We start from the raw sequence: 27,082 nt of genomic DNA, 5'->3' as shown, positions 1-27,082 counted from the left end.
GTTTGTTTTGCTGTAATGATTTGCGCAAACTTGAGGTCTGTTGTGTTTTTTTGTTCCTGAGACAGTTTGACCTAGTTGGAGCGCGCCAGCGTCCCCTCTCTCTCGCTCATGCATTGTTAAAGAGGCGGGACCACCCAACACACGGATAAAGACGGGGACAGAGAGAGAGATGGAGAGAGAATTAGGCTGACAGCTAAATCGGCGTCACACCGGAACCTCTGAGGTCCAAACGTGAGCTGCTCCCGGACCTCCAATTTGTTAACAACTTTTCCCACAGGAGAGATCAGCTGTTGCCGGCATTTTTCATTGCCAAACTGCTGGCATATGTGCACAATGAAGTTAGGTGTAAACAGCCCAGGTTAACTTGGATATCCAAAAAATAAAAAATAGTGATAGAAATCAACAGTTTTCATGCAACAGTTAAACACTTAGTAGTAAAAAGTGAAAGCAAATAGTTTAAACGCGCCACAAAAAGGTCCAATAGGAAAATAAGAGAAATCAACATTCTCGTATTTTTAACTGTCATAAAAACTGCTGGGTAATATTGTTGTTGCATTATATTTAAAGGGATACTTAGCTCATTGATCCATTTTAATTTTAATTCAAAGTAATTTTTCTACTTGCTGTCGACTGATGATGACATCACCTGTGCTGACGAAGTATGTAACGACCAATCATGGCTCAGTTTGCTAACCAAACCCAGAAAAGAGGTGAGCCATGATTCCTCAGCACAGGTGATGACATCACCAGTCGACATCAAGTAGAAACTTAATTGTGCATGAAAAATAATGAAGTTATCCAATTCATTCTGGACAAAATATTAACTTTTCACTGCTGAAAATTGTTCAGTGAGTCAAGTGTCTCTTTAAACTGTGGAGACAATGTTTTGAAATCAAAAGTTTTAAGCTAGATTCTTTGTTATGTAACAGATCAGACTAGTGGTCGACATAAATGCCTCGCAGTTCTGTGTTCTGAGTTTGAATCTTGGCTCCGGGTCCTCCTGTGTGTGGCGTTTGCATGGTGTCCCCCGTACTTGTGTGGAGTAAAGCGTACAGAAAATTATCACAAAAAATTATCATAGGTCATTTTTTTCCCATTTTAAATTTTGCAAATAATTAATTGATTAGAAAAAGCAGGATGAGCGTGTGCAGTGGATATACATTTTTGAAGACGACCTCATAACATTAAATGGCGAAAAAATTAACATAACAGGTGCGCTTCAAATTTAGCGGGCAAAAAATGTTGGGGGAAAAAAAAACATTTTTAAGACGGTGATTAATCATGATTAATCAAAATTCTAAGATTATCAGATTAATCTGATTAAAAAATTTAATCGTTCGACAGCTCTAATTTTAATAAAAAAATATTGGCTGGGGCACTAAAGAGGAGTTTTAAAAAAAAAATATCAATACGGGGAACTCGGCTGGCAGTGAATGAGTTAATGACCCGTTGAAAAAAATAAATAAAACGAACACTGGCCTACTCTCTTCACACCAAACTTTTTTCTTTTTTTTTTGGTGGAGAGGGTGCATAAAGTTTACAAAGCATCAATGTGGTGACAAAAGTCAACAAACGAGCGCCCTCCCCACCCCCCTTTCCCCCCCCCGACCCACCCTCCTCGCTTGCCTCTCACCATGACACCCAACAGGAAGACGAGGCTCCTCCGGAGAGCGCGGTGCGCCTCGTTGTCTCCAGGTGACAGATATGTCACCGCAGCTAAAACCCTGTGGCACAATTATACTTCTGTCGGTCTGAGGGGAGAAGGAGGGTGCGGAGGAGGGGTGGGCGGCGGGTAGTTTGGGAACAGAGTGAGTGAGAAGTGTGTGTGTGACGCTTTACTCCTGGCTTATTCAAAGAGACAGCCCAAGGGATGCCTCTCGCTCTTCTAACAAAGCACTTTTTTTTTTCTTTTTTTTTTTGGGGAGTATTGCTGGGTGCGCTCCAGTCAAATCCTCTGGGCATCAGTCAGTCACCACACCCACCCAATCATCACCGCCATCAAGCCCCCCCCCCACCACCATCATCCCGCAGCTCAGCCATTTGAGAAACTTTTTTTCAAATGAATAATCCAGCGGAGCTGTGACCATTGGTTTGCGGCGGCAGGTTTAATGTCACACGAGTGGCTGGGTAGCGGGAGAATCCATTTGCATTTTTGATCTCAAATGTACTTTTTTCTCTTCACTCTTCACACGTCAAGTTAAAGAGTATTAAAATGGACACCTCGATAGCAGGTGAGCGACTTCTCCTGGCCGGTCGGGGAAAGTCGGCAGGTGATTCATAGCGTCTCTTGAAATGAGAATATGCTAGAAAAGTTTTTATTTCAGTAGTTCAATTCAAAACGTGGAAGTCATACTGAGGGCTTTCTTCAGAATCGATTAACCAAATCAATTACGAGGGTAATAAAGCCCAATTTGTATTTATTTATTTATTTATTATTATTTATTTATTTATTTATTTATTATTTTACTTTATAATTTTTTTTTGTATTTATTTATGTGACGAGAATGCCTCTACAGATAAGACGGGTTAGCCAAACCTGATGTTGGAACGCAATATTAACTTCAAAGTTAACAAGCATTTTCATAATTTTTTTCCACATCTGCCAGGGTCTGTCGTCGCTCACAATCACAAAGTGCTTCTCGCAGCCGTTAATGGTTGCTTCGCTGACTCCCCGGCACTGTACATGAGGACTTATTTGATTTAAAAAAATAAATAAATAAAATGCGACCGTCACTTTCCACTCACACTGGATCACTGCTTAGGATCACTAGCTATGCTTTGGAGCAAGCTAAGCTAAGTTAAGCTAAGCTAAGTTAGCTATCGAAGCGTTTTTAAGTCAAAGATCACGCATAGTACTTCGGACTACAGTGACAAGGCTTTAGCTAGCTAGACTTAAGTGCAATTTCGAGAGAAATTGCGCGGGAATGCTGAAAGCTGAATGCCAATAGTTGAATGCTTATGAAGCAAATTGAAGGATAAATGATGTGAAACTTACAAAGTTTTCATTTAAGTTGAAGGATACACGAATAAAAAGAACTGAGCAGTATCACAGAGCTGGGAATGATGATGAGTTGTACGTATGGAAGTAGTTGTGGGAGTTCAATGTCAGTCCCATTGAAAATGAATGGGGAAAAGTTGATATTTAACATCAAATTGTGCGATGACTGTAAGTAACGTGGAATCAGACGATATATATACTCTGGAATACGTGAATTTTTGAAGCAAGTTGAAATTTGAATGGTGTAAATGGGAAGTATTAAGTGGGAGGTTTTTTTGGGCAAAAAAAGTGCATCACTTATTTTAGCCCCTCCCCCAACAAATTAGAAATTCTCAAATGGAGGGAAAACTAACACTACATCTCCACAACTAAGTTCCACAAAGTGTTCTTGTCTTTGCACGTTTTGACTATTTCTCTTCAAACATTGAAAAGGTATTTAGAACAGTCTAAAGGAAGACTTTCGATGTTCCAAATTTTGCCTTTACAAATTTCTGGGTCGAATCTCGCAACTCGCGTTGGTTTTGAGATGTTTCCAACTTTAAGGGTCATTGCATTTTCTAGCAAGATTAGAGGCACTGACTTTTTGTAAACTTTAGCGGCGACAAAAAAAAGAACTTTGGGGCACAAGAAGGATGAGACTGTTTTTTGCTTCCCCCCCCTAAGTGTCATTAAACGCAACGACGCAGGTATCGCCGCCGACGCGCACATCCAAGATAATATGTCTGCCTGCTGTCCTTCCCTGAGAGGCTCGCCTGACTTCAATTTAAAAAGGAGAAGAAAAAGTGTCATTTTTACATAAATGATGAGACGCGTCGTCCCTCCTTTCACTCGGCCTCGTACTTCACAGCCAAATCAGCGATTCCGTTGGCAGTGAAGTCGATTGAATTTGACAAATCCAAGAAAGACTTTCTGGAGGAGAGTTTTTTTTTTTTTTTATATTATTTTATTTATTTATTTTTTTTATATATTTTGGGGTGACCTAATTGTACGCTCCCCATGGCTGCTGCTCCTTGTGCGGTCTCTCTCTCTCTTCCTCGCACTCTCTTCCAAACGGCTTCATTTCCACATTCAAATTATTCATCATCGCCCGGATTTATTCCTTCCTTTCTTCACTTTTCATACCTTTGGTGTTCTCTGCGGGGATTTGAGAAGTGGAAGAAGGAGGGAGGAGGAGGAGGGTGATGCATCAAAAAAAAAAGTGCTTCTTTGTTTTTTTTTTTTTCTTCTTCCAGTTTTTTTTCTTGGCGAGCTATTGTTGAAACACCTTAAGTCTCTGGTGTGTGGCAGGAAGCGAAGTGATAGACAGGGCTGCCCTATTTACAGCCAGATTAAAAGGAATCCGACAGCAAGACGCGGCTAAATGATGATTGTCTATGACATTTAACAATTGATTAAAGAAAGATAAGTTTTAATAGGTGCTGCGAGCTCGCGGCGTGGGCGGCGGCGGCGGCTTTTTAGGCGAGAGGGAGGGAGGGAGGGAGAAAGAGTTCTGCTTCTTGTCGTCTCATGTCGTTTCAAACATGCCACGGCCGCGCAATGAAGAAATAAAGTCATTTAGCACCCCCCAAAAAATATGCACACTATTGAATTAAATTAAGACAAAATAGACTTTTTAAAACATATCCAATTACTTGGAAAAACAAGTCTTTGGAAAGTTTCGTTTTGGCTGAGTAAAAAAAAAAAAAAAAAATGGTACAGGTACAGGATGATATTTGAGCACATCTGAGCATTTTTTTTTTTTTTAAGATGAATTATAATGATTGAATATGTTTTTCCATGGTAATGATGGGATTTTTCATTCGATTTTTTTTTTTTTTAAACCAAATGAAAAGCAGGATATGGCGGTCAGTTCGAACGTTGGCAGCCGAGACGGCAAAGATGATTGGCAACGCCATTTAAGTTAAATTCATCCTGCTTTAGTTCAATTTTAAAACTTAAAAAAAAATAATAATACTGTATAAAAGTGTTTATTAGAAGAGCAACGACTTCCACTATAATCTTGTATTTTATTTCATTTGTATTTTTTTTTTATTTTAAATACCTGCCTGTCAAGAACACGGTCCAAATTAAAACACTTTTTTTTTTTTTTTTGATGATCATTTACGATCCCATTTCAAGTTTTTCAGCACCTGGCAACTCCTGTGATCAATTACACATTTGTCAAAAATGTCACATACGCTGCATGTAGTATACATAATACATATTTCAATGCATTATTTCCTCCATATCGCCGGCATATATTATGTGATAGAAGAGGCAGATGAAATGAAAGGAAATGAAAAGAGTCTGGAAGAACACTTTGGCTTTGCTGACTAGCTTGATCAATATTCCACATAACTGTATGTGTAATTCTTACTGCAGCACACAAACCTCAAATGCAGGCTCTGAAAATAAATCTCAAATAAATGTTATATAAATACAAAATTTTAAAGAATTTGAATCACTGTTTGAAAGGACAAAACTAGAAACTAAATAGATCAACGTTTTAGTCATTTTCATCCTTTCAAAGTCAATTAGGTTCCTCTTCTATACATTTGTCATAAACTTATTAGTTTGTCCCGACAAAGTGCGAAAAACTAATTTTATTTTGGTTACTTTTACACATGGGATGGACACTTACTACCAACAGAGATAGTGGTTAAAGATAAGATTTATCAAACACATTAGAAGAGGACTTTTTGTGACATTTTTTGATTAATTAATTAAACAATCAATTTGCCTATTGGTTGGCTTTTTAGACGTTTAAGTAAGTTGCAAAAAAAATAAAAAATAACTCACTTTAATCCGCAACTAAGTAAAACAGGACAAAAAGAAAAACAGATGAATGAATAAGACTTTTTTTTTTTTCTTTTTAGCTTTAAAGTCGTTTAAGTACCTGGCTGAGTTACGTAAAATATTTATTTAAAAAAAAAAAAAAAAAAAAAAAAAAAAAAAAAGTAATTTTCCAATCTAGAAAAATACAACTTGTACAAAAAAAAAAAATCTACACAACTTATTTTTTTCTATTTTTTTCCCAAATCAAATGTGCTAATTTGTCATCCCTTTTGAAGTCAATGACGTGACTGGTTGAGTTAAAAACAAAATATTAAAATAAAATAAAATAAAAATAAGATAAAATAAAATAAGTAATAAAAGTAATTTACCAAAAACCTTGCGCACTTTTTCCACCCCAAAACATACAAAATGAATAAAGGCAAACATAAGTAAAAAGCTTAGCTTCTTTTACATAATTTTTAGACTTACACTTGACTTTATTGATCCGTTTGGGACGGCTCCCTCTGGGAAATTTACATTTCCAGCAGCAATAAGAACAGATAATAAAATAAAACATAATACAATCAATAAATCCGGTTATTACACCAGAGGTTGAATTAATAATAATAATAATAATAATACAAATAAACTAAAAAAATACAAATTCAATCAATCAATAAATAAGGTTATTATGTGCCATCCATCTATCTCTCACATATGAAAACAAATGTCTGCTAACAACACATTAAATTCAAGCTAGCGCGTTTCCTGTCGAGTAGCGACATCTGGCATACGTGCACGGACCAGAAAAAACAACTTTTCAAACTTCGCCCACCCCGCCCCCTCGGAAACAATGAAAGAAAAGTGCGCGTAAATGCTGCGGAAACAAACAAAAGTTTTCGGAGGGGGGTGCGAAGAGTTTAATGAGTTGCATCGTATTGTGCCGTAAATAGCGCCTCTCGCCGGGGCTGCGCGTTGGCCTGCGGACGCTCGCTGGCGCGTCTGTGAAGTGTGGCGGTGCCCTGTGGGGACGCGCGCGCGCAGAGGCAGGCACGCCATCCCCGCCAGCATCCCCCCACAACAGCTGCCATGCTGCGGGAGGCAGGCGCACCCCTCGCTGATCAAATCTTGTCCGTCACATTTCCCCTAATTAACGGGCATCTGCTTCCCCCACCGCGTTTCCCCAACACGGCGGCGACGCGCTCTGCCCGTGTACTTGCAATCATCCGACTGGTGCGACCTTTCACCCCCCCGTGCCGGCGCACCCCCCCCCCCCCCCCCCCCCAACCCGTTCCTCCGTCGCCATTCCCCAACCAGCTGCGATCAGACTCTAGTCTTTCAATCGGACAAACGTGTGCTGGAATGTTTTAACACCTTATTAGCTATAAAAGAAAATAATAATAATAATACTAATAAAAATAACAGTAGTAATGTAGTAGCTCAAAATACTCTATTTGTCAGACATTTTTGTCAGGTAATGAAGATACTTAAAATAGTGAAATAAAATTACATTTTTTTTATTAGTGGTTTGGTTTCAACAACACCTTTGATGTTAAATTCACTGCCTTTGACAAGTATACTTGTCAATTTTAATTTTTTAGAGCGGGGATAGATGGGGGAGAATCTGATTATGCTCCACTGTAAATGTCAAATTTGGAAACAACTTTACTTACTTTACTTTAACCATCAGTAGATGACATCATTGCCCAATTTTATACCAAATAAACACAGTTTCAGAGTCCGCGGGAGAAAAGGCTGCATTTTGGCAAACCTACATTTTTCTACTGTCAATTATAAAAGAACGGGACGGGCCAAAAACGTATTCTATTCTATTCTGTCATTTGGTAGATTCGGTTTATATAAAACTATTGAATGTAATATCGCGTGGGTATTGAAAATTTTGAAATTTTCTAAAATGGCTGGCAGTGAATGAGTTAATCAGATAACACGCAATGAGAGTCAACTGTAACACAACCAAACAAAAACACTAATACAGAAGCTACTGTCAACGCTCCAACTAGCCTTAAAGTGACTTTATGTGGTTTTCATATATAACCAAGTTTACCTATGTCAAAGTGCTTAACTCATTTGCTCCCAAAAACGTATAAATCCGTTCTATTTTAAATGTTTTAAATGTCCCAAAGACGTATTTATATATGTTTTGTGTGCAGAAAGCTTTGATGCAGGCTCTGAACTGCAGAAAACGCTTGAAGCAATGGTAGTAATTACAAAAACGGCCAGCAGATGGCAGCAGAGTATAAGAGAGGGCCATTTCGAAAACAAGCAGTTTCCCCACAATTCTAAACAGATTTGTGAATAATGATGAAACTTAGCTAATTCTTAGATAGAAATATCCTTTTTTTTCCTGATGAAAGAAGAGATTAATCTTTTTTTTTTTTTGGTAGGTTCCATGTTTTTATAGCAATAGAACACAATATTCTGTGGGCCGTGCAAAATCAGTCAAAATATAGTAAAATAGCAAAGGGTTGCTTCAGTAAAAATGGCTGCCAGGCAATGAGTTAAGTTGTCAGGGTGGGTTTCAGGTTTTAGCTCGAAAAACTAGCTTGGTTTTCTGTTCAAAAAATGATTTCAAAGTAACTTTTTCTCAGTCAAAACTCTGAATCTCAATGAACAGACTCTGTTGGCATGATTTTAACTTTAACTTACGTGGCAATAACATCTTTACTGGTCATTTAATTTTGGCCGGGGAAGATGACATTGACAATGTTAAAAAAACTTTAAAGATTTGTAAATATAGTTTTACATTCTTTTCTCTCCCTCCTTTTGTAAGGAATGGCGTGTTTGAGTCCTTGTCGTCGCCATTTCTGGAACTACTTGTTCAAAATATGACCGTATAAAACACATTTCATTGGTTTCTAAGCTTATTGTGACACAAAGAAGTGACAGTAGTCCAGTTTAAATGTTTAAAAAAAAAAAAAAAAAACTGAAGAATAATAATGGAGTGGATTGACATAATGAAAGTGTGCTAAAAGCCGGGATTAACACCAGTCACTCTCTTTGTTGAGCGAGGGTGCTAAGGAGTGAGGATGCGTGTGTGCGTGCGCGCGCGCGCGTGCGTGCATTCCGTCATTCTCAACACACAGACGCACCTGAGCAGGCACCAGCTGGCGACGTGGAGAGGTGCGCTCTAATTTAAAATGCATCTCATTAGAAGAAAGCCTTTGCCTGTCACATTGCGAGAAGACGACGACGACGACGACGGCGACACCGGCTGGAATTAATGAAGATTCTCCCAAAGAAAAAAAATAAAAAGAAAAAAAAATATGAAGGATACAATGAATAACATTTTATTTTATTTCAAATGTGTACTTGTGATTTGTGTCAGTAAGTTGTCCGACCTTGGGGGGGGGGGGGGGAGTCGCGTGCGTGCTTTCCAACGGCGTCGTCATTGAAGGCTTTTGTTTTTGGTGTCCATTGTTTTGTTTAAAAAAAAAAAAAAAAAAAAAAAAATCCATTTCCCATTTGCCGGCAAAAGCCAAGCGAAATATACTTAAGAGAAAAGAAGTGTTTATTCATTTGTGGCAATGGCGCCGCTGCCGCCGCCGCTGCCAAGGAGAGGGGACGTGATGGAAGCTCAGATTCATTAAAACTTAATTAATATGCATCATTATGTAAATGAGGGTGCAGTTAATGAGTTTTTAAAAGAAGCATTCCTTAATTAGTTCACTTTTAATGGCATCATCATTTATCTTTTTCTTCTTTGAAGCAGAATGATGCACGGGACGCGGGCACTTTCTAAAATGCTAATCTACGTTTTATCATCTTGTTTTTTCACCCCCCCCCATCCTCCCCTTCCTCCCCCCCTCCCTCTCGACTCCTCACGTGACGCCTCAAATCTTGTCACTAATGAGCGACGTTTACGCGTTATGTTGCTTTTTTTCATGGCAAAAAAAAACAAAAAAAACTGCTTTCTTCCTCATTTTTTTTCGGGTGGGAAGGATTACAAACAACACGGACCGCTTATCCCACCACCTCGGGAAAAAAAAGAAATGATAATTAAAAATGTATCGCCTGGTCCAAGTTAAATCCAAACCTTTAGGCAACTCAACTGCAGACTTTTTTTTTTTTTCTTATCCTGTTTAGAGCTGGTTAAAAAAAAATAAAAAACTCCTTCCTGGAGAACAACAACTGACAAGGTGTCAGGGAACTTGACGGAGACTTCTGACTGCGCCACACTTCGGGGGGGATAATTGGTCGCCGCCACTTCACGTAAAAAAAAAAAAAAAATAAAAATAAAAAAAACTTCCTCGTTTAGCGAGCGCAAAGCGATAAAAGTTTGTCGCGACGTCGCACCTCCGCCCGACGACAAGGAATTGCTCAACTGTCGGCTTTCAGTTGCAAAAAACAACACGTTAAACATAGATGCAATTAAATCGTCAGTCCAATTAACTCAAGGAAATTGCTTAAAAATATTTATATATTTATATTGCTTTAAAATATTTTAACAAAAAAAAAACAAAAAAAAAAAAAAAACACATTGCGTTATGTTAAAAATTGAGCAGATCCTAGTTTTAAGTGGACTTGTATGTTTGTTATATATTTTTTTTAATTCTCACATTCTCTTAGCTCGTGAAGATAACTTGTCCAAATATAACTTGACAAAAGACTTTTTGTGTATGCCTGATGTTCACATGATGTTAAAAACGTGCAACGATATATCGATATCACGATTTATACTTCGTCTCCCGATAGATTATCGATATGCCTACGCAAGTATCGCGATATTTGTGGTTAATATACAGCCACCATAACGGCTCCCTTGTTCATTACTTATTGAGCAATTACTTGGCGGGCCACTAGGGGGAGCGCCTCACAAGAGTGGCGGTGAATGGCGATACTTTTTAAAAGCATGGCATAATAAAAACATTTTATCTGTGATTTAGCTTTGATGAATGTTGCAAACTTGCCCGTTTGTCTTGAAAAGTAAAAAAAACGTAAAAAAAAAAGAAAAAAAAAAAAGAAACGCTCTTCTGAAATTGTTTTTTGTGATTTCTGGCTACCAATTGGATACTGTTAAGAGTACAACATGTTGGCATTATGTTAAAAACCAAAAAACTGTAGCCTCAACGTGTTTTTATTTTGACAAGACAGCAACACTTTGCTGAATTTTGGCAGCCGATGGAGATGACATAAGGTTTTAAAGTGGACTACATTTATTAAGTGCATGCCTTAATAAAAGACATTTTTATTGATTGCTTAAATTCAACAGGCACATTTGATGTTCCCTTATGTTAAAAACAAAACAAAAAAAAGTCTTATAATAAATAAATGTGCACGTTTTTCCCCCCCAGATAGTAAACGCAAACGTTGGCAATTTCAGGCAACCAATGAGGAGACCATTGTTATCAATAGTTTAACTGTCTGTGTATTAGAGCTGTCAAAATTAATTGACTACTCAACAAGTAATCATTATCAAATTAATCGACTTTTAATAATCGAGTAACCGTTTGGAACCATTTTTCCCTCTGATCTCTGCATATCGACAGTAATTTCTGTAGTCCTTCGTGAAAGAATGATTATCGTCTGTGTTTAATCAAAATAAGACATTTGCAAACATCTTTTTTTTTTTTTTTACTTTGGAAAACAATGACCAAAATGGTAACATGGTACAAAATCAAACCCACCTCCCCAACTTTTTTTTTTTTTTTTTTTTAAATCACTATACGAATACTAAGTACAAAATAAACACCAATGACTGGTTAATAAAAAGTAATCAGGTCAGAAATGTTTTTGTAAAACACTAACGCAAAATTAAAATTAGTATAGCAACATGTTGACTACTGAGATACTTGTTCAAAGTAAGATTTTTTTTATTTAATTTATTTTTATTTTTTGTACAGTATCTGTGGTTTAACTTCAACAGTAGGTTTGATGCTCAAGTTACGTTTATATAAAAAAAAAAAAAAAAAAAAAAGTCCAACTATTGTGTTTAAAATGGACTTACATGCTTTTCACGGGCTCGCGACAATACACGTTGATATAATATTCTGAAGCTTCAGCTTTTTTTCTTCTAACGCGCGCACGCACACACACAAACACAGATGAACATCCGGATTGTTCCGCCTCAGAAGGAATCAGTTGCATCATTCCTCCCAGGGCATTAGCACTGGGCGCTACAAGCCTTTTGCATTAACAATAAATTCATCATGCATGAGGATAGATGGTAGCCCCCCCACCCCCACCATTCCACCATTCCCCCCCCGACCATAAAGTAGATAGAAGCGAGGGAAACCACGAGGTCGCCGCCACACAGAGAAAGTTCACGTCGGTTACTTGTCGACACATTGGACACGTCCTTACGTAAAAAAATTAATAAATACATAAAAAATTGTACATTTAAAACTTTATTTCTGGAGTCTTGGAGTCACATTTATTTTATTTTATTTTTTAAATCGACAAAGATTATATTTTTTTAAAATGTTAAATGTCTACAGTACAATATATATGTATTTGATTTATCACTCAGCTTGTTTGTTTTATAACATTATGCACATTTCATTCAGTCACTATTTCACGTACCACTAGAGGGAGCCTGTGTACCACTCGTGGTACTCATACCACACTTTGAGAATACGTTTTTTTTTTTTTTTTGTGCATTCTTCTAACAAAAAAAATAATCTATTGTTTTAAACGTTCATTTGAATAGTGATGATAGGGGTGGACAAAAAAAAAAAAGCTAAATGAATGCAACAAAAATGAAAATATCATTACAGACTCGTGATAACTGAATGATTGAAGAGCGTAAAGGGTCATAGGTCGCCCACAGGCTGTACTTTGCCCAAAGTGGTACTAGGGAAGTTGGTTAAACTCATTTAAATAGTAGCCTCCGTAAATACCACTTTTTATTTGTATTATTATCGTGATTATTGCGGGCACCGCTCTCGTTGTTGCTGTTGTTGTTGTTGTTGTGGGGAGAAAAAGCCGCCTTTGTTTCGCTATTATTATCCCCAGCGCTGCGGCGGCTGCTTCTTATAGATGAAATGCAGCAGATTCTCTCATTATTTAGATGTGCATTCCTGTGGAATCAATTCTCATAGACACATATAAATTATTGTTTAACGAGAAGCTGTATCCCATAAATTATTCAAAGCACCTGGGATTACAATATGAGATCAAATGATAGGAAAGAAAGAGCACTCTGCTGGAGGCGGCCCGCACACCAGCCAGCCCCGTCGCCGGTTTGATGTTGCACACAATCTGCTTATGCGGGAATAATTGGGAGGAGGGGGGGGGGGGGGGTAATGCACACCATGTGTTATGGGGGGGGGACACGGTCGGCGGGAGGTAATTGGGTCGCCGGACATGGTCAGCAATGTCAGACCCCGACTGGTACGACATATTTTTTTCCTCACGGAAACAACCAGAAATAATCATGGCCTTATTTATTCCCGACAAGTTTGGGAGGTGCGCCGTGTTTACAACCGCATACACACACACAAAGAGAGCATGAGAGGGAGTGTGTGTGTGTGTGTATGTGTGAGAAAACAGTCGTAATTTTTTTCACGGGCGTCTCTCGCAGTCTGGGCCAATCGGAAAAGCGCGGCGGCTCTCGAATACGCAAACAGCAAAAAAGAAGAAGGGGAGGAAAAAAAAAAAAAAAAGAAATTTACGGCGCGTTACGGCGCCCTGAAGTGCCGTAAAAAAAAGGGACACTCGTGCAGATAAGCAGGAAGCCATTGTGTGGCGTGTGACTGATGGAGGGTGGTGAGGGTGCGAAGGGTGGGGTGGGGGGGGTCTTCGATGGAGTCCTCGGCCATAAAGTAAATAATGTGCGTGTCACCCGAGCGCCGAACAGATAGAAGGAGAAAAGATGACAATGATCTGCTCTCACGGCACACCCGAGGGAGGGGACGGGAGGAGGAAAAGGGGGGAGGGGTGGGGTTGGGGGTGCGTCGCAATAGGCCCAGACATGGAAGGCATTGTGGGACAGGTTGTATCCATGTCAAAGGATCCCATTCCAGCATGCCATGCTGAGGCGCTTGCCAGAAAATGCCGTACAACTCTAACCAACAAGTTTACGGATCTTTCCGACACACTTTTGTCATATATTGAATCATTTTTTTGCATTGCACTGAGTTGAAATGCTCCCTAAAATACACATTTGTCATGTTTCAACATATTCACTGCCATAGACGTTTATAGTCAACTGGAATCCAACCGTTTCCTGCCAACAACGTAAATAGTCGTCAAATCTGTACTTTCTAACAGATCCCTGAAAATAGCATGGCTATGTTGTGAATTTAGCATAGAATCGGGGGGGGGGGGGGGTGCTCGCTTTGCTGGACCGCGGTTGACGGCTCCGTCGCACCAGCATCTACTGAAACTCAACAGAAGTAGCCTCTCCCTCCCACAGCCCCTTGAATCAGTGGGTGCTGGTGTCTGTGGATCTCACTTTGCTTTATCTATCCTTCCCTCCTTCCTCTCTTTAGTTTTTCCTCTGGTCACTTGAGATCTCAATTTATTGGAAGTTTGAGGTTTCTGGGGTTGGCATAAGACTCTGGTTTTGTAACCACGCAGGAGGGGTTTTGTTGGTGCTGGATTTCACTTTGATGGATTGGATGTACTGGCTTCTATTGATCTCACTCTGCCTTATCGATCCTTCCCTCCTTCCTCTCTTTAGTTTTTCCTCTGGTCTCTTGAGATCTCGCCAAATTTGCTGGAATTTAGAGGCTTCCGGGGTTGGCGTAAGACTTTGATTTTGTAATCATGGGGAAGGCAGGAAGTGTTTGGTCGGTGCTGGATTTCACTTTGATTTATCTTTCTTTTCTCTTTATTGTTTTCTGACCTTTTCTCTGGTCTCCTGACCATTTAAACCTCACGACTCTGGCAAGATTCTGAAGTACCTGGTTAAGGCGAAGGGTAATGGGATATTTATAAGGCTTTAGGTGAATTAATGAGTATAAATTTATACGTATTTGCACGCACACGCACGCGCACACAAAAAAAAAAAAAAAAAAAAAAAAAGAGCAATGATGATAAGACGTTGAATCGGTAAGACTACCGAATGAACAATTCTGAGCTCTTGAGAGAAAAACAAAAACAAAAAACAAAAACGAATCGAAGTTAAAGATGAGGCGGTCACATCTGTATTTTCCTGTTCAAAAAACAGCAAGAGCGGCGGGCATATTGGAAGCTCACTTGTTACTCACATTTTGCCTCATAACACAAAGCACAAAAACTAAAAAACAACAACTCTCAGTTGAGGGACTCCATAGTCAATGTACCACTATTTCATGCATTTCTACACCAAGACATTCACCCTTTTTTTTTTCCCCCTTTGTTTTTCGCATGGGATCTACTGTCTAATTTTAGGTCCAGTATTATTTATTAGGGCCATCCATGGATATCATACATCAATTTTGCACACGGTTTAACCCCATTAAGGTCACGGAAGTGTGAATGGATGGACCATGAGAACTTTTGTCTGATTTGACTCCCAGTTTAATTTATCAGGGCCAAAAGAATGCACAGCTGTGGAATTTGTGATGTTATGATGAAATGTTGACGTGTATACAGGGTTTGTTCTTGCATATAAAGTTTGGACACCAGCCTCTGACAAACCACTATACTGTCACTCGTGGAAATTACTATCTAATCTTCAACTATTGTCTAATTTTATTGACGGTGTAACTTATCAGGGCCAAAAGGAGTGTAAAACTGTGGCGCGGTGCAGGATTTTTAACGATTAAATGTTGATGTGAAATGTTGACCTAAATACAGGCTTTTTTTCTTTTTTTTTTTTTTTTACTGCCACTGCCTCCGCCTAATTTCAGGCCGCCGCTGGCTCGAAAACCTCCAACATCATTCATCCATGTATCAGCAGACATGACAGGACCCGGGAGTTTGGCCTTGGCGGAGGTCTGCGCCGCTCCACTTGTTTTACATTGCCGGGACAATTTCCAGAACGTCCCGGTAAAATATTGCAGGACCGAGAGAGAGAGAGAGACGGGATGAAATGTGTCCACAAAAAAAAAAAAAAAGTTATAGAGATGTAAATTATTCTGCTTTATGAATGCACAGTTGCTCGGGTACCCACAACAGGATGACAACTTCTGTTTTGCTTCACTTCTAACACACATGCACACACTCAGCACCCCCCCACCCCCTAAAAAAAATATATCCCCCCCCCCCCCCCCGAAAATTGAACTTTTTGAGGACTGTCATAGTTTACTTCCAGTGAAAAAGAGCGTGAAACTGTGTGGTAATCTCAGATTTGTATATGTTGACCTAGAACACGTGTCAAGATCCGGTCCTCGAGGGGCCAGAGTCCTGCATGTTTTCGAGGTATCTCTACTCCAATGCACCTGATTGAATGATCAGGATAATTATCAGGCTCCTGCAGAGCTTGCTGATGATCTTAAATGTGAGTCAGCTGTGTTGAAAGTGGGAAACCTTGAAAACCTGCAGGACTGCGGCCCTCAAGGGATTCAGTTTTTTCAGGACCCCTGGTCCTGGCGAGGCACTCTCCTACCTGTTTTCGATGAACGGGATCATTATCAGGCTTCTTCAGAGCTTGCCGATGAGCTGATCGTTTGAGTCAGCTGTGTTGGAGGAGGGAGACATCCAAAACGGGCAGGACGGTGGCTTTTCCGAGGACCAGAGTTCCAGAGCCCTGTCATAGACAATAGATGTTGGTCAAGTGCAAAATTCCACAAAATAAATACCCATAAAATAACCCAGTGTAAACATTCGACATTGTATAGGACATTGTGCAACAAAAACCTAGCAGCAACTTATAGGGTGTCTTGTCATTAACTCATTCACTCCCAGCCATTTTCACATTTCGCAATCCCATTCGCTCTCGGCTGTTTTACTGGATTTTGACTGATTTTGCAAGGCCCACAGAATATTGTGTTCTATTGCTATAAAAGCATGGAAACCTACCAAAAGAAAGATTAAAGTCTCTTCTTTCATCAGGAAAACAAAAAAAAAAAAGTATGTTTCTATCGGTTTCCGTTTTGCAGCAATTAGCATTAGAAGAGAGCTAAGTTTCATCAGTTTTCACAAATCTATTTAAAATTGTGAGTAATTGAGCTTTTTTTCTAGATGGCCCTGGTTGATCTCCTTTGTTCTGCTGCCACCTGCTGGCCGTTTGTGTAATAACTACCATTTCTGCAACCGTTCTTTGCAGTTGAGAGGCTGCATCAAAGCCTTCTGTATGCTCTAGCATAAAAAAACAAAAACAAAAAAAACGTATAAATACGTCTTTGGGACACTTACATTTTAAAAAAACGTATTTACACGTTATTGGGAGCAAATGAGTTAAAGTGCAGAGCAGAAATATCCAGAAATATTGAGAATGACATCGTGCATCAGTGCAAAAACAGATCATTAATCAAATATTATAGCAATCAAACATTGAGTAAGAAGGCTAAATGGAAAAGGGAGTAGACATGTCTGTTTTAAAATAAAAATTAAAAATCGTTCAGGGGGCTCCCTTGTGAGGAGCAAGTGGTTAAGAAAATGGATGGATAGTTCAGGGTGCTACTTGGGTCATCAGTATGTCTTAGAAAGTTGCTTAAATAAATTAAACTTAAATAAATTCTTATAGCGCCGTACAGTCAAAATCTCCGATAATCAGCCCGGCCAAGAATTTTTCTAACTCGAATTTCAGGCCACGTCTATGCTGTAAAACTTCTAACAAACGTGCCAACCATCGATGCTCCACCATTGTAATGTATTGGGGCCAAAGGAGTGTTAAACTGTGGTATCATGCAGGACTTTTTACATTTAAATTCTGGCACGCAGAAGACAACAGAAAACAACGCGACCCAAGCGCAAAGCCCTCGGCCGAGGTCTGCGTCGCGCCACTGTGTGCTCTTGTTTCACTTTGCGGGGGAAAACTTCCAGAATGGAGAAACAGGACGAGACGTGTCCGCAAAAAAAAAAAAAAAAAAAAAAAGTTATGAAAGCTGTAAATTATTCTGCTTCACAAAGCGCAGGTGCTGAGATACCCACAACAGGACGACTTCTTCTTTTGCTTCACCTCTCACACACACACACACAGACTCAAAAAAGTTATATAAAAAAAAAAAAAAAAAAAAAAAAAAAAACGGCGGCAGCAGCAGCAGCGACGCCGAGCGAACACACGGAGGAAGATGAAGCGAGGACGGGCCATGGGGAGAGACAAACCGACACAAAGATAGAGGAGGAAGCGGGCGAGTGGGAGGGAAACAGGAAGCGGGAGATCACAGCGACGGAGAAGAAGAGGAGCCAAAGATCACAAGAAGAAGGAGAGCGATGCGCCATTTGCACACGAGAGGGAAAAAGAGCGCGGGAAAGGAGGAGGTGTGGAGGGAGGGAGGGAGGCCCGGGACCGTTGGGGACTGTCCCCATTCCGGCACCCCACGCTGAGGCTGACGCTCGGCCCTGGCCCCCGTGACGAGTGGCGGCGCCATCTAAAGGCTGGATCCCCTCTGAATATATCCACACGAAGTTTTTTTTTTCTTTTTTTTTTTTTTTTCAATTACAAGCAGGACGCTTGTACCCACTCTCGCGTCCCCCACCCCCCCATGCAGCAGGGCCTCGGCCTCAGTCCCCTTGTCGTGTGATCCGGTGTAACTCAGCGGGAGGGACGACATGGTCGGGATTCGCCGATGTGCCATTATCTGCATATTATATGTAGACGCTGACATTAGTGGATATACAGCGAAGAGGAGAAGGATGAGGAAGAGGTTTGAATGGGCCCAGGCTGGAGAAGTAGCGCGCATGCACGTGCACACATGCACACACGCAAAATAAATTCATGAGGGCAAATGTGAGAAAAAAAATAATAAAATGCCACTCCGTGTTATGAATACAAGCAGGACTTGTTCAACACAAACACGTCAATAGTCACAAACTGACCGACTTTATTACGATCTAATCAGATCTGCAAATTCGTCCTGCACTATGTAATACACATTGTTGGAAAAAATACAAAATCCTAATGAAAGTAAAGGGACTGAACTTATATAGTACTTTTTAATGTTACTTTATTAAATAAGTATTTATACATGCATATTATATATTCAAGAAAGTAAAGGCAAGACACGGCCATAATATTACACAATGAAGATAAGCAAAAACTTCATTTATGTAAGGACTAAATCAAAATTTTAAAGTGGCCCGAAATCACTCAACACACTTGAACCATAATATTAGATATAGCCACATAAGATTCAATAAAATAGTATTGCCATCATATTCTAATACCTACTCTCATATGGCAAATTATGATAATCAAAATATGAGGATGAGCTTCAACATGATGTCCTGTATTGCAATCGTTGGAGCACAATAATAAACATTGTGAAATGAATACCATGAATATCTTTGCAAAGACGCAATTTTCCTATTTACATTAATAAACATTACATTTTTATTTTATATATTATATTACATTTTATATATTTTTATTATTTATTTATTTATTTACTATTTATTTATTTATGTATTATTTATGTATTATTATATTTATATTATATATTATATTTTATATATTTTTTATTTACATTAATAAACATTGTGAAATTAATACCATGAATATCTTTGCAAAGACGTAATTTTCCTATTTACATGTTGCAGGTGTACCTAATGTTGTGCCCGGTGAACCCTGGTTAATCCACGTGAGCGTTTGCTTGATGATTTTTTTTTTAATTATTATTATTATTTTTTTTGGGTGGCTCGAATTTCTTGTGCGACGCCCGGCTCCGCTTTACGCCTTTTATTTGTGTTTATGCATATGAATGGCATACGCTGAATGCCAATGATTAGATGGCTTAAGTTCTTAAGTTCCCCTTTTCAGAGTTCATATCCTCCATAAAACTGTCCAATTATGTGGGAATGTGTTCACGGGGCCGTGCCACCAAATCACGCGCAACAGTGCCCCCTAGTACCCAATATGCACCACGCCGTCGTTGAGATTTTTTTGGGGGTGGGGGACTATAAATTCTGAATGATACGTCACACAAAAGAAAGAAGAAAAAAAAATACTATTTTCTGTGACAATTCCCTGTTTCCTAATCACTCTTCATGCACACACACACATACAGTGGTGAAATTTCCAGCCGAGCACATAATATGCATACCTTGTCGACGGCGCGGCACAATACCTCACCGGGAGCCGGTGAGTAATTTTTCGCTGTGTGAGTTCGACGACGGAGCAGGGGGAGTTATTCGGCGGGCTGATAAGTGCCAAAATAACAGCAGATAATTAGGCCCTTTAGAGCGCGGGGGTGTCTCTTAACAAAGGCACCTGCGTCCCCCCACCCACCCCCCTCCCTCACCGCGCACCCCGTCGAGGCGTTGCCGTGCAACCCCCCCCGACTGATTGTCATTTTTAATCTGCTTCTTCCCGCTGAGGCTTTGTCGGTGGCGGCCTTGTTTGTAAGGTGGCGGCGCTACCTGTACGCGGGAGGGTTGGGGGGGGGCGGGCGTATGCCATGTATGTGCAAAGGTATGCGGCACATGCCATGAAGATGACATCAAACTATGTACTGAATCAATTGTCGCTGGGATGTTTTCAAGGCCAATCAGAAATAGGTAAAAATTTGCAAGAGTTATTACTAAGTTCTTACAAGTTAATGCTGACAAACACTGCAAATTGCCATTGACGTGCTAACAGTTAGCATCGATAGTCGTGCTTCAAGAAGCAACATATATTCTTTGTCCTCCAAGAAGTATTATTATTCTTCGTTTAGGTCCAAATGACTGTAGTAGGCCGTTTCTCGGTGGCCAAGCCGGCAACAGACTCGGCATTTGCTTCTTGTCTTTTAGTCGACCACATTGCCAAGGCCAAAAATAAGATCTTGTGTAGCACTTTGACGAAAGCTGATTTGAGAAACGAGTGCTTTGACGCAAGTAAGTTAATTGTTTGTTTTTTTTGGCAACAAAGAGAAAAGGACCACTGTTAATAAACACTTGTAGACCAGGAGAAGCTTCTCGATTTTTTTTTTTTAACGATTTTATTTATTTATTTATTTTTTATTAAATAAAAAAAATAAATAAATAAAATAAAAAAAATAAAAAAATAAAAAAATAAATAAATTTTTAAAAAAAAAGCTTCTCGATCTTTTTATTGTATTGGTCTTCTGACCGACCGGACTAGCTGAAAAGATCATCGAGCCATGTAGCTAGAGCGCAAGGCAACAAGCCACACTTCTTGTACCTTATCCATCTTTCTCTCTTATATATGTGGGAACCCCAAAAAACACAATTTCCCCTGCATTTGGTTGTCATTTTAATGGCTAGTTTGGAACACAAGTCAAGGAAAATTGCCATGAACATGATGTGGCGGACCAGATCAGATCGGGGCCTTCTTTGTTTGACTAACAAGAAGTGTCCCAATACTTTTGTAGCTCATGTACAGTATGCACGTTACATTGGCTGCTGAAACGCATGTTTGCAAATAACGCAGGTCCAATTTTGGGGGGGGGGGGGCTTGGCGTGAACCGAGTAATTTCTTCTGAGCATCTTCGCTCATTCGACAACAAGCCTGCCTCCCTCCCCTTGGCTAACGCGCCCCCCTTTTGTCTTCTTTTCCCCCCTCCATCTCTCTCTCACAGTCCAATAAAGAAACAAACGGCGTGCCAAATAAACGCAATTCCTCTCCAGTGCAGCCATCCACATCCTGGACTGTGCCAGAGCTGGGAAATCATTGGGATTGTTTACCCCCTTCGTACCCACCACCACCGCCGCCGCCCTTCTCCCACGACTACACCCCCTCCATGCACCTCCCCGCCTCCTTCTGCTCCTCCGCACACACAAAAAAAGAAAAGAAGATGCTCGCTTGGTGATCGTCGAAGCCAATTTGCGGGGCCCGCGTGGCACCCTTCCCTTCAGACGCGGGCATTGTGCCTGGCGCTCGCTTGGCAAAGAGGCGAGGAATTATTTTTATCCCCCAAACACGCGGTGCTACGCGCCGATGATTTCCAAAAGGCTCGGCCCTATTGTGCGGACCGTTCGGGCCAGGTGCCAAAGCTATTATATTGATCTCTCTTTTTCTCGCGCGTTTCAATGCAGATTTAGCGCACCGAGCATATTAGGGGAATAAAAAAATCAAGACGGGAGAGAACGGACGAGTGGTTAGCACACGTCTATGTCGCAGTTTTGGGGTCCGGGGGTTCCAATCTCCGTTCTGGCATTACTGTGTAGGGTTTTGCACGTTTTAGTTTATTCCTTCCACATTCCAAAAAAATAAAATAAAATGTTAGTTCATTGAAGAATCTAAATCACTTTTACGGGATAAAACGCTGCCATGTTAGAAGAAAAAAGATGTGTATTTCCAAGCTAATCAAAATAAGCACAAAAGGACAATTTAGACAAGTGTTTCTCAAATAAGTGAAGTAGGATAGTCCGTGAGCCAGAGATTTGACTTAAAAAAAAAGAAAAAAAAAAAGAAATGATAATGTATCATTTTTAAAAAGTGCATACCTACTGTGCACACAGGAACTGGCAGGCAAATAAAACAGACATAAATCAATTACTCCTCATTGAAGTGCATCAAGTGCAACATTTTGAGTTTTTTTCAAGGCATATTTTTTTTTTCAGAGAATATTGCCCTATAATATCATCCATCCATCCATCCATCCATCAATTTTCTGTACCGCTAAAAATTTTGACTTACATTTTTGTTTTTTTAAGAAAAAAATAAATACGAACAAATCCAAACTGATTCCATGCCACCATCGAGAGGGATCCGTTAATCATTAGTCGTTTTAAAAACCTAAATTTCCCTGACTATTGTACTACCCATTGAAATATGTATTTAACTAATATACTTGCTTGTGGCAGAAAACGGCTGGATTCCAGTTAAAGAATATAACCGTCTTTGGCACTGAATGAGTTAAGTGGGAAAAAAAAAATAATAATCTCTGGACCCAAAAAGTTTGAGAAGCCCTGATATAGAATTTGAACAGATAAACAATGCGCTTTTGCGGTTTCTGGCACGCCGGCCAAATTTCACGTCATTAAGTATCACAACATTTCAGCTATTATTTTTCTTTCTACTTCTGGCATTATTGCTTTGGCATCTCGCCGGTCTCGTCGGAGCGTGTCGCTGGCACACGCGGCGAGCGCCGGCGACTTTGGTTGAAAAACTACGAGACCTCCGATGTTTGCCGAGGCGCGCGGGGGGGAATATTCCAATGTTGAAACTGGCAGTGTAAAAGGAGGAAGGAGGGCGGGTGGGTGAGTTGAGGGTGGCTAATGAGCGTGTCTATGAGAAAATGATTTGCTTGTTTCCTGAGAGGGGAATCACAGAGAATGGCTAAATGGGAGCTCTCCGAAGACGCGGCAGTGGCGGCGGGCGGGCCTTCGTGTTGGGAGGCCGCTCGACTGGATGTGCCAATGTCATTAGCGCCGAGAAGCGAGCGCTAGTGGTGGCCGCCGGGTCCCGTCTGCTTGCCATCCGAGAATGCGGAGGGACAGTCGTTCGAGCGAATATAATTGTGGATTAAAAATTTTATTTGTTACTGTGACAATACGGAGAGACGAGCATTGGCGCTGATGCTTATGAGAAAATAGTTAAAAATAGTCACCGTGGGAACGCGGAGTCAAACATTCAAAACAAAGATATTGTCAAAGGATGTAACTTGTGCTGCAAAAATGCTGAGAGGCAAGCAAGGAATGATGAGGGTCAAACATTCCAAATTTTTTGATTGTCAAAGACATAAAAAGAAATTTAGCTTAACTCATTTACTCCCAATAACATATAAATACGTTTTTTTTAATGTTCTAAGTGTCCCAAAGACGTATTTATACGTTTTTGTTTTTTTTGTTTTTTATGCTAGGGCATACAGAAGGCTTTGATGCAGCCTCTCAACTGCAAAGAACGGTTGTAGAAATGGTAGTTATTACACAAACGGCCAGCAGGTGGCAGTAGAGCAAAGGAGATCAACCAGGGCCATGTAGAAAAAAAGCTCAATTACTTACAATTTTAAATAGATTTGTGAAAACTGATTAAACTTAGCCTTCTTCTAATGCTAATTGCTGCAAAACGGAAACCGATTGAAACATACTTTTTTTTCCTGATGAAAGAAGAGACTTCCATGCTTTTATAGCAACTGCAATAGCAACTGAACACAATATTCTGTGGGCCTTGCAAAATCAGTCAAAATCCAGTAAAACAGCCGGGAGCGAACGGGACTGCTTCTGTGAAAATGGCGGCGAGTGAATGAGTTAAGTAACATTTCAAGAAAGCTGAGGGATTGTTTTTCCAGATTTTCACGTGAATGCTGAGAGCTCATCACTAGCATTTACGGCGGAGAGACTCCGTTCACACCCATTCGAATGCGTGCCAAAGATTTCTGCTTCCTTTACTGATGGAATGCCGGGTGACGAGCAGTCAAACTAATGCCGATGGCATCCCCGGTGTCGGGAGGCTCGTCCGACTGGACGTGCCAATGTCATTAGTGCTGGGAAGCGACCATCAGAGATGCTGGAGCCAAACATAAAAACGGGCAAAAACAAAAAAGGCTCCCCAAATTAGACGGCGAGCTGAGGTTACGCCAGACGCTTGGCGTCCTTTCGGGGCCGGCGCGTCCTCAGCCCGTTTGGCAGGCGGCGCGCGGCGCGCCGACAAGCCAAAACATAGCGTATCAATCAATGCATTGATCACGTGTCACAGACAGAAAAAAAACAACAACAAAAAACAAACCCAACTGGCAGGATATGAAATGTGAACAAGGGTTCAACAAGCTCGCGTGTGATCGCCTTTTCAGTGCTAATGTTTGCTATTAGCCTTGACCTTGGAGCTCAATCACAGTCATATTCCCGCCGGTGGATGGCGCTAGCATCACAGGCTTGGAGAGCTGCGAACATTGAAGCTAACCTGGCTGCCCACAACACACACGGTAATGAAATGTGCATCAGAAATATTTACTGGGTGAATGCCGAGAGTCATGCAGTCAAAGTGAAAGTGGTACTTCCAAGTCTTAGAAGCCAGCTTGAATATCGCAAGAATGCTTAAAGGATCAACCAGGCTAATTTGACCGTGTGTGAAAACAGAAAGGTACTGTACAGAATTTATAAAATGTAAGTTTCACCATCATTTACATGACTGATTGACGGCCTTGCATTGATTTTAATTGGTCCTAAGGTCCAAAAGGCGATGTCAGGCACTCGTCGCCTCTGGTCAGCATCCGGCGCAGCCGGAATAATGATTGATGACACCGAGATAAGAGGGTCATTGGTGGTATCACAGTGCTTTTATAAATGAAACGAAAACACGAGGAGAAGCAATTAGCGAGCTCTTGGCATCCTTGACGAGAGAACAAAACGCTTCTTGTTTGGCCTTCAGTTTGTGCTGCGCCGTTTCCGTACAGTCGTCCTGCACCAAGTGAGGTCAAACCGTTTCGCAATAAGCCGCACTTGATTTTTGCAATGATACCTCTTCATAACCTAGTGAATAATGTAAGGTTGACCTAAAAACGACGCTATCTGTTGATTCGTCACCAAAGAATGATCACTTCTATGTTAACATGTAATGTAAAGTTTCTAATTTTGGGACTAATAAAAAGTCCTATCCTATCACCAAGTAGTCCATTTCAGTTGACTTGAAAACGACGTTCTAGAAAGTGTGCATTTTTGCCCATGTTCAGACTTCAGGGACATTGAAGACAGGCAGCGCTAGATGGTTGATTTTTAACTCATTTACTCCCGATAACGTATAAATACGTTTTTTTTAATGTTCTAAGTGTCCCAAAAACGTATTTATACGTTTGTTTTTTTTAATGCTAGAGCATACAGAAGGCTTTGATGCAGCCTCTCAACTGCAAAGAACGGTTGTAGAAATATGTAGTTATTACATAAACGGCCACCAGGTGGCAGCAGACCAAAGGAGATCAACCAGGGCCATGTAAAAAAAAAAAAAGCTCAATTACTTACAATTTTAAATAGATTTGTGAAAACTGATGAAACTTAGCTCTCTTCTAATGCTAATTGCTGCAAAACGGAAACAGATAGAAACATACTTTTTTTCCCTGATGAAAGAAGAGTCTAATTTTTTTTTGATGGGTTCCATGTTTTTATAGCAATAGAACAATATTCTGTGGGCCTTGCAAAATCAGTCAAAATCCAGTAAAACAGTCGGGAGCGAACGGGACTGCTTCTGTGAAAATGGCGGCGAGTGAATGAGTTAAGTGGTAGGGAGAAGAAAACGGGCCAGCTGGCAGGAGCTGAAGTCCAACAAAGCGGGGTCTTCCTGCTTCCTCACAATCCCACAAGGCTCCTCTGGCTGGCGGCCCATCAGAACCCGCCCTCTCTCTCATCGTTCCGGAGACGGCAGGATGGCACTCGGATGGCGGGAGTAGTATTGTCAGAGGAGCGGCATGTGACTAATCAGGAGTGGTGGGCCCGCCTCGCCGTATAGCAGCGATTCAAAAGGCCACTGAGACCTAGCGGTAATGGAAAAGCATGATGGGGGCCATCAGAGGGAGTCAACAAGTATTGCGCTCGCTATTGCTTTGCCGTGCATCCAATGGCGTGCGTGGTAATATATCAGCGGCGTCACTGAGAGCCATCGTGGGATTCATTACATAATGTAAACAACTGATTGATCCCCCTCTGCTGTCAATAATCTGCTTTACAAGTCAAGCGCGCGGGATTGGGGCGGGGGGGGGGGGGGGGGGCGAAGGAGGGACGCCCACGCGTCACCCGTCTCCTGCCTCCATCTTTCTCCCACTCCCTTGTTATCTCTTATTTCTCTCCGCCGTCATACGGCAGCTCCGCACGCGCACATAAAATGGAGGGCGGCCAGGTTCCAATTCAGATCTCATTTGCGGCGCCGCCGGCCCCCTGCCCGCGCCGCAGTCGCCGAGAGGACCCGGGGGAGCCCTATCGCGGCTCTATATGCAAATGCGCCTGCACCTGGGCAACGGCGTGGGCATGCTGCGACGCCGAGCTTATTTATGCAAATCTGGCAGAGCGCCACACGGAGCCCGGCGCGCGGATGGCGACGGATCTCCACGGCGGGCAAGAAAAACGTGCAGAACATGAAAGATGTCCTCCGAGGGGTGCAGGACAGGGGTATAAAGACACAGGAAATGAGGGTCGCTTGCTGGACACGTTAGTGATGCCGTAACTTCATTATGGCACCAGCTAAGAGGTTTTAATGTTATCTACCAGTTTGCACTTTATTTGGAAATGTACATTACCAATGAAATTACCCACCCTGGTATCGGTACTATCGGTACTCACTCATCCCGAAAAATTACAATTACGTTTGTGTAATTAATTTTCGAAAAGAAAGTGCAACTTTAACCTCACAATATTTTACTTGGAAAAACAAAACGAACATCCTAATGTGTCTCCAAAAAATGGAGTGGCCAC

General features: G+C 40.9%; 1 protein-coding gene across 2 annotated transcripts in view; it reads right to left on the bottom strand.

Annotated features, from left to right (window-relative positions):
- Positions 1 to 27,082, bottom strand: part of ncoa1 (nuclear receptor coactivator 1) — a 240,715-nt gene that overhangs the window by 165,715 nt on the left and 47,918 nt on the right. For both annotated transcript variants that reach the window (XR_013281095.1, XR_013281096.1), the window contains exon 25: positions 16,245 to 16,385. The gene's annotated coding sequence lies outside the window, so the exon portion shown is untranslated. The remainder of the gene's footprint in view (positions 1 to 16,244; positions 16,386 to 27,082) is intronic.

This window comes from Festucalex cinctus, chromosome 21 (assembly GCF_051991245.1).
Source record: "Festucalex cinctus isolate MCC-2025b chromosome 21, RoL_Fcin_1.0, whole genome shotgun sequence".
NCBI classification, from domain to species: Eukaryota; Metazoa; Chordata; class Actinopteri; order Syngnathiformes; family Syngnathidae; genus Festucalex; species Festucalex cinctus.
The sequence above is the reverse complement of the archived record's forward strand: the minus strand, read 5'-3'. Positions and strand labels throughout refer to the sequence as shown.